The sequence below is a fragment of the Gracilinanus agilis genome, chromosome X, assembly GCF_016433145.1.
Source record: "Gracilinanus agilis isolate LMUSP501 chromosome X, AgileGrace, whole genome shotgun sequence".
Lineage (NCBI taxonomy): Eukaryota > Metazoa > Chordata > Mammalia > Didelphimorphia > Didelphidae > Gracilinanus > Gracilinanus agilis.
Genome location: NC_058136.1, coordinates 11617802 through 11626843, shown reverse-complemented (window position 1 = coordinate 11626843; position 9042 = coordinate 11617802).

The following is a 9042-nucleotide window of genomic DNA, read 5'->3' as shown; positions in this document are numbered from 1 at the left end:
AAGTCTAAATGGGTCTATATCTAGCAAATTGCATCCTTCTGTGCTATAATAAAATAACCCCCCATTTCTTTCCTCTTCCCTCATCCAGCCTTTTCATATTTGATAATCATGCATATTAATTGCTGTTGGAAATTAGACTTACAAAAGATCTTTTCAATTGTACAGCCAGCCTTAATTGTCAGTATCACCAGATCATCTACTAACCCACAGCTCAATTGTCCACGACCTCAAAACTTTGGGGAACTGATCTGACAGAGAAAATGAGAAAACTTATTCGGAAATACATCCTCGTCCTCTTTCTGCTTAACTAGAAAATACCCTTTGATATTCTATTTTTCTTTTTTTCCTTTTTTTCCCCTTCCGAGTAGAAGATAAGGACTCACTGAATCCTGTTCATTCTCTTCGGAGAGAATACATAAAGTCCACAATGCATATTGCCAGAATGTCAAGAACCTAACCTAAGTACGATTCTTGGCGCAGCCTGATCTTTTAACTGTTTAGAAGCCGGTTTAAGAACCTCGAGGTGAGTGAGACAAACCCTCTGATTTTACACACACAAAAAAGAAATGGAGTCTTAGAAACATCAAGGGATTTAATGCCCAGGATTCAAACCCAGGTCTTCCTGACTCAAATGTCTAGCATTTTTTCCACCATGCCAAACTGCCTCTCTAAAGTTGCCTGGGACAGTGATATGTGCAGAGTCAAGCAGCTAGTATGTGTCAGAGGATCCTGGGCCAGTTCTCTGCTTGCTAGACCAATGCAGCTGATTTCTATGTCAGAAACCCTGAAAATACCCCTCTTCGTGTCAAGTACTGAATCTGAGGAAAGTATGAAGATCTATGAGGCAATTGAGCAGGTCCTTCCTCAATTCTTTCCGAGCTACACAATGACTTATCACCTCCTCTTTGTTACAGCAGGCCTTTAGGATAGTCGAAACTTCTTTAATTAAAGTCTACTGGCCTTGATGTTAGCCTCAACAGATATTTGGTTGCCCAGTCTGCATGACACCACACCGAGAGCTATGTAGTTCAATGCAGCATGTGGGGACTTATATAATTGCCATAAGAATGCTGGACAAATGGGGGGGGGGGCAGCTGGGTAGCTCAGTGGATTGAGAGTCAGGCCTAGAGACAGGAGGTCCTAGGTTCAAATCTGACCTCAGACACTTCCCAGCTGTGTGACCCTGGGCAAGTCACTTGACCCCCATTACCACTCTTTCACCTAGGAGCCAATACACAGAAGTTAAGGGTTTAAAAAATATTTTAAAAAAGAATGCTGGATAAATGTCCTGTTTTGCTGGGGTGTGAAGAAGATACAAGAGGAATAAAGAAGAATTTTGGCAAGGAGGGCTTGCTCGAAGCTGTGGGGATCAGGGCAAGTTTCATGCAATTGAGTTTTGGAGGAAACGAGGGCTTCTAAGAGGCTGGTGTGAGGAAGGTGAACATTACAGGCATTGGAGATGACCAGTACAAAACATGGAGATGGTAGACAGAGTGGATAGTGTGGGATAGAGTAGATAGTTCACACTTAGCAGTAGAAATGTCATCTGAAAAAAATAGGCCTAGATTCTGGTTGTACCAGCCTGCATGCCACTGAGCACATACTAAACTCTGAATAAATCTACATCACTCTTTTACTCTGTAAAGTACAGTGGCTCCCTATTGCCCCTATCGTCCAATTGTTTTCAGTCATGTCTGATATTTTGTGACCCCATTTGGGATTTTCTTGGCAAAGATACTGGAGTAGTTTACCATTTCCTTCTGCAGCTCATTTTACAGATGAGGAAACTGAGGCAAACATAGTGAAGGGGCTCATCCAGAGTCACGCAGCTAGTGCCTGAGACCAAATTTGAACTTAGGAAGTTGGGTCTCCCTGATACCAAGCCCAGTGCTCTATCCACTGCATCAACTGGAGTCAAATAAAAATGACTGTTTGACCTCATATCCCTCTATTACCTGATCTCAGCCTATGTGTCTGCTTTTCTTATACATTAATCTCCTTTATATACTGGCATTCTTGCTATTCCCTACACTATCCACTCTGTCTCCCATCTCCATGTTTTGCACCGACCATCTCCATTGCCTGTAAGAGTCCCCTTCCTCACATCAGCCTCTTAGAAGCCCTTGTTTCCTCCAAAACTTAGTTCAATTCCATGAAACTTGCCCTGGTCCCCACAGCTTCTAGTGCCCTCCTCGTCAAAATTCTCCTTTATTCCTCTTGCATCTAATCATATGTGTATATGTTTTCTCCTCCACTAATATGTAAACTCCTTGAGGCCAGAGAATGTTTGTTTGATTTAAGTCTTTCTTCCCTGCGGGCCTGGCAAAGTGCCCAGTGCATAATGGACATTAAATAAATGCTTGTTGGTTTATTGATATACCAATAAATTCTAGGATCTAACAGATGACAAAGGGAGAATTAATCAACTTTTAGTTTAGTTCTTTCTCCTGACAAGGAAAATTGTCCTCAGATGAGAAAGTATCAAACAAAAAACATACTTAATAGTGAATTGAAACCCATGATAAATGAAATAGTAAGAGAACAATTAGCTGCTTTTGAAGAGTTCAAGGCACCAAGCCTGGAAGACCTGTAGGGGCAGGGAGGTGAGATACTGACATAACTGGAGGGTGTAGTTGCTGAGTCTGTGATTTTGAAAAATCATGGAGAATGGGCAAAGTGCCATAGAACTAGAGAACGACAAATGAACCTGATCTTCCAAAAAAGAAGATAGGAGAGCCCATAAATTATAGGCTAGGGATTCTGACTTCACTTCCTGGCAAAATATTTGAATTCTGAATATTTATAAAGTTATTTACTGCCTAGTGACCTTGATAAGTCTTTTAAAGTCTTCCTTGTCTACAAAAATGAAGGGATTGCACTAGGAGATCTCAAAGGACACTCCTGACCCTACAATCTGTGATCATGAAGCAAAATGGTGATCACTGAGAGCCAGCATGGCTTCATCAAAAATAAGTCCTGCCAAAACCTGGCCTCATTTCTTTTTACATAGGGTTACTAGACTGTTAAATCAGGAGGCTGCTGTAAAGATAATTAACTCAGATTTTTTTTCAATCCTTATCTTCCATTTTAGAATTAATACTAAGTATGGGTTTGAAGGTAGGAGAGTGGTAAGGGCCAAGCAGTGGAGATTAAGTGACTTACCCAGAGTGTTTGAGGCCAGATTTGAACCCAGGATCTCCCATCTCTAAGGCCTTGTTCTATCCACTGAACCACCTAGCTGTGATTTTGCAAATCATTTGACAAAGTCTCTCATACTCTCATGGATAAGCTGAAGAGAAATGGGTTAGATCATAGTATTCCGAATTAGTCAAATGGCTAAACTAAAAAAAAAATTAGTCATTAAGTCATGGCATTCATGCCAACTTGGAGGGAAGTCTCTCTTGTAAGCTCCAAGGACATGGTCTAGGTCCTGTGCTGTTTTAAAGTTTTGTCATTGACTTAGATTTTTTTTAATGGCATGGATATTAAGATGGCACAAAGCTGGAAAGAATAGCTAATGGGTTGAGTAATAGCCAAGGTCCAAAATATTTCAATAGTGTAATGAAATAGATTCATTCTAATAAGATGTACCTTAATAGAGATAAAGGTAACATCTTACATTTGGGCTTCAAAAAAATCACTCTCAAAAGTACAAGGTAGGTGAAATGTGATTACGTAGAAGTTTGGCTGAAAAAGACCTGGAGATTTTATTGGACAACATGTTTAATATCAATAGTGAGATGTGACAAGCAAAAAGCTAATGTGATCTTAGGCTACATTCATAAGAGGCAGAGCGACTAGAACATCAGAGGTAGTAGCCCCACTGTAGTCTGCATGGGATGGATTATATCTGGAGCCCTGGTTTCAGATCTGAGGGTAAATTTTAGGGAAGACATTGACAAACTGGACAGACTATCCAGAGAACGGTCAACAGAATGAGGAGGAGTCCTGAAATCATATCATATGAGATTGAAACAAAAACTATTTAACCCCAAGAAGAGACTTTGGAGGATGTGCAGAGGAGGAGATGATGACTGTCCAAATATTTGAAGGCTTGCATTGCAGAAGGTGGATTACATTTAGGATCGTGAGATTATAGATTTAGAACAAGTAGAAAATTTAGAAGTACTTAATCTAACCCACCCATTTTATAAATGAGAAGACTGAAACCCAGACAGGTCTGGGGACTTGTGCAAGATCATGCAGATAGTAAGTAGTATAACTGTAGTTTGAAATTCAGGTCCTGGGATTCTAAATCTGTGCCCTTTTTAACAGCTTTTAATGGGCTAAAGTAGAAACAATGGCTGGAAGGTGTAGAAAGACACATTTAGGCTCAAGATAAGAACAAATATTCTAAAAATGTTTCCCTCATCTTCAACTTTGCCTACTTGACCTTCCTGGCTTTCTTTAAGTCCCAACTAAAATCTCATCTTTTACTGGAAGCATGTTCCAACCCTTCCTGATTCTACTGCCCTCTCTCTGTTAAATTATTTCCTATTTATCCTGTATATAGCTTGCTGGTCTATCTGTTAACATGTTCTCTCTCCCATTAGATTGTCAGTTCCCTGAGAGACTTTTTGCCTCTTTTTACATCCCTAATGTAGTGTTTAGTATAGAGTAGGCACGTAATAAATGTTTATTAATTGATTGAGAATCAGAGGTGGCTTAAAAGTGGAATGGGCTGCCTTGGAAGGTAGAAAGTTCTCTCACTAGAAATAATCAAAAAGAAGCTGGATGACCAGTTGTATGATGTTTTGAAAGGGAGATTCCTGGTCCAGTACAAGTGGGACTGGGCAGTCACTTAGAGTTCTTCCCCTTAAAGATTTGGTTACTCAGGGAACAAAATTTCCCTTTTTCCTATTTATTTTAAGATGTTCTCCATCCATCTTTTGGTCAGATTGCACTACTTTCTCCTTTACAAGGAGTTCTTAACCTTTTTTATGTCTGCAATCAATTGAGCAATCTGGTGAAGTCCCTTCTCAAAATCATGTTTTTTAAATTCACAAAATAAAATATATAGGAGCACAAAGGAAGCCAGTTATACTGAAATAGCTGTCAATTGTTTTAAACCTTTACATTCCATCTTAGAATCAATATTGTGTATTGGTTCCAAGGCTAAAAAATGGCAAAGACTAGACAATGGGGGTTAAGGGACTTGCCCAGGGTCACACAGCTAGTTAGTGTTGGAAACCAAATTTGAACTCAGGACCTCCCATCTCTAGACCTGGTTCTCAATCCACTGAGTCATCCAAATGCCTCCCAATTTTTTTTAAACAAGTTCGGAGACATAGGTTAAGTATTTGTGCACATGGTAGATAGAGTTTTCACGAAAATATTGACTTTCAGATTCTAATCTTATTTCTTCAAGGCCAAATTACTTTAACCTAAAGTCTTCCCCAACACCTCTTAATTCTAGTGCCTTTCCTCTGTTAATTATTTATTTATCCTTTATATAGTTTGTTTCACATCGATCTATTTTTATGTTGTCTCCTCCATTAGACTGTACTCTCCTTGAGGGTAGAGACTGTCTTTTTTGTATCCCCAATGCTTAACACAATGCCGAGAACATAGCAGCTGCTTAATAAGTTTAATTGATTGATTTATTGGTTTATTGTCCTCCATCCCTATTTTTTTCTTGTATTTTTCTTATCTACCTGTCACAACTTCTTAACCTGGAGTCCTATGAACTTTTAAAAAACATATTTCAGTGGAAGGTAGGTGGCTCAATGGATAGAAAGCCAGGCGTAGAGACAGGAGGGCCTGGGTTCAAATCTGGCCTCAGATACTAACTAGCTATGTGACCCTGGGCAAGTCACTAAACTTCCAAGGCCTAGCCTTTACCACTTTACCTAGAAGCAATATTCAGTACTGATTGTAAGAAGGAAAGTAAGGATTTTTTTAAAAAAACATATTTTGATAAGTATATTTAAATATAATTATTTTCTTTTGTAAATTTATATTTTTATTTATATATAATTTATTTTATTATTATATTATTTTATATTATGCCATAATAATATATTCTATATTATTTAATACATAATTTATATACATATTATATACATATTTTTATACACTTAATTATTTTGAGGAGTTCGTAAGCTTTAGCAGACTGTTAAGGGGGCGGGGGCACTATGATACAAAAAATGTTAACCCCTTGCCTAAGTCTACACATGGAAAATGAGGAAACTAATTCCACGTACTTCAATGTTTCTCTTAAATTCTAATCCTCAAATTTATCTAACTAGTTTTCTGACTTCTCTATTATATGTGAGCTATTAGGAGGTTTACCCACCAATGAGCTCCTCGGATCATTCTTATGCTTTTTCCTGGAGAGCAATGGGAAAATGTCTACTGTGGCTGCCTCAAGGAACATGAGTAGGTTTTTGGTGTCTCTTTTCCTCCCCATCCCAGAAAATCCAATTCAATAAAAGGTGATACAAGATCAGAAAGATGGGCCAGTACAATTGAATGGGAATACTCTTTTTTTTTAATACTCTTAATGTCATGTAAGGAACCAGGTCCCCAAATCAGGTGAATTGTGATGAACTGGATTAACTGGATCTTTCAATTTAATCCAGTAAAAACATGACCGAAAAGTCACCCTTTCATTACAAACTTGGGCTGAGACCTGCTCTCTTAGAATTAAGGCAATAAGCCTAGTTTGGAGCCCAAAGGAAGAATCTGTGAGAGTAAAAGTCAAGGCAGAGGAGGAGGAAAGGCCAATTGCTGTGATCAATTCTGCTTTTGAAACCCTTTACCTCCCCAATGGTAAAAGGGAAAGGCTGGCTCTGGACCTCCACAATCTAAGAAACAGTGCTCTGTTTGGCATTTCAAGTTCTTCCTATAGCTTAGTGACCCCTTCCTGTCTTTCTAGTCATTTTACTCCTCTCTACATGCTCTCTATTAAGCTATACTGGCCTACTTGCTGTTTCTTGTCACTGACATCTCTGGGCCTTTGCACAGCTTATCCCATGACCAGAACAACTGGGCTTCCCTCTGAGAACATCTTCCATTTGCACTGCGTATACCTCCAACATATGCAGTTATTCATACGTCTTCTTCCCCCATTAGACTGGGAGCTCCTTGAGAGCATGGACTATCTTTTGCCTTTCTCTGTATCCGCAGCTCTTAGCACAATGCCTGGCACATAGCAGAAACTTAATCAATGCTTTGTTGTCCGCCGGCATTCACTGAGAACTTTATATCGCTGTCCTGAATAGAATCATAGTTCATTAAAAAATTAGAATAATTCTCTGCCAAGCATATTTGTCTTTTTACACATGAGGCATTAAATTTTAAGTGCTTATAACAATCAGTTGAGAGTGACTAGGAAGTGAGCATCACATGAATTTCAAATTCAGTGTTGACTTGGGCACTTGGGGCTCAGTTCATCAATATTTCACATATATTATTACGAGACTTTTAGACACTGCTAAGAGGCAGGACAGTCTGCTGAGTAATTATGAATACCCAGAGCTAGGGCCAATCTTTTACATAGGTGGAATAGTTAGTTTATTAGTCTGCCACAGACCTGGCTTCAAATCCTTCCTCTGACACTTACTTAGCTGTGTGACCACGAGCATGCTTTTTTAACTTTCTGAGCCCAATTGTTCATCTGTTAAAGACTAAAAAGACTAGCTGTTATACCAGGCTCACAGGTTTAGGATTCAAATTTCAAGTGCTTTACTAATATTAAAGCGCTATACAAATACCAGTGGTTGTTATTATTCCTCCCTAGGTGATTCCACTTTACTCCTGATGCCTGATTGATGGATGTTCCAAAACATCTTTCTTCAAACCTTCCACACCTACCTCTCCCCTAGACCCTCTGAGCCAAAGGCCTCTCCTTATACTTTACTGAAAAAAATTGAGATCATTTATCATTATCTTTTCCCCTTCTCTGTATTTCAAAACCATTTCCCATCATGCCTTTCTCTTACCTTCTTTCCACTCTTCTCCATTAATGACAAGGTTCTTCTTGCCATACACCCTCAGTCTCACTACCTCTCATCTTCTTCAGTAGATTGACCCTGCCATTGTCCCCTAGCTCGTTCTTTAATCTTCAATTTCTCCCTGTCTCTTGATGAAGTGAATCTAGTAGTTATTTTGCTCAGCCATGGAGGCAGTACAGCCAGATACATGGGTTGTTGGTCTAGTGAACCCTCTTTAAAAAGAGGTGGGGCTGCTATTTTGGTCAGCTCTTTTTATATTATTTTTATTTAATATTTATATATAAATAATATTTATATTATTTTATAATATTAAATATATAATATATAATAAATATATAATATAAAAATATATTTATTTTTTATTTTGCTCAGCTCTCTTAAATTAAATCAAATCTTGATTCCATTCGCCTCTGTTAGATGGGTGCCACTTCAGAATTAGACATCAAATTGTCTGTTCAAAGATCTCTTTGTGGGCCTTACTTTTCCCATATGTTATATGAGTGGATTGAATTACATGATCTCTAGGTGCCTTTCCATTTCCAATAGTCTGTGTTTCTGGCTGTTCTATGCAAATACACATATACATAAACATGCACACAAACACACAGTAGATCAGTTGTTGTTATTTTTTAACCCTTACCTTCCATCATAGAATCAGTGCAGTGTATTAGTTCCATGGCAAAAGAAAGGGTTAAAAGTGGCTTTCCCAGGTTCACCCAAGTAGGAAGTATCTGAATCCAAATTTGAACCCAGGACCTCCTGTCTCTAGGCCTGCCTTTCAATCCCACTGAGCTTCCTTTTAATCAGATGCTTTTACTTTTCAGTCTAAGGAGGCATGGACAGATCTCAGGGATTCCATTAACCAAGAGAGTTGGGGAAGAAATAGATTGATAGATTAACAGAGATATATTTGGCATATATATATATATATTTTTAAACATAAACATAACTATGTATAAAATATATGTTTCTAATTTGACCAACTGTAATTTAGTATTTCATTCAACTATTTAAGAGCGGTATACTAAGAAGAGTTCCATATGCTTCTCCAGACTGCTAAAGGATTTCATGACACACTAAAAAAATA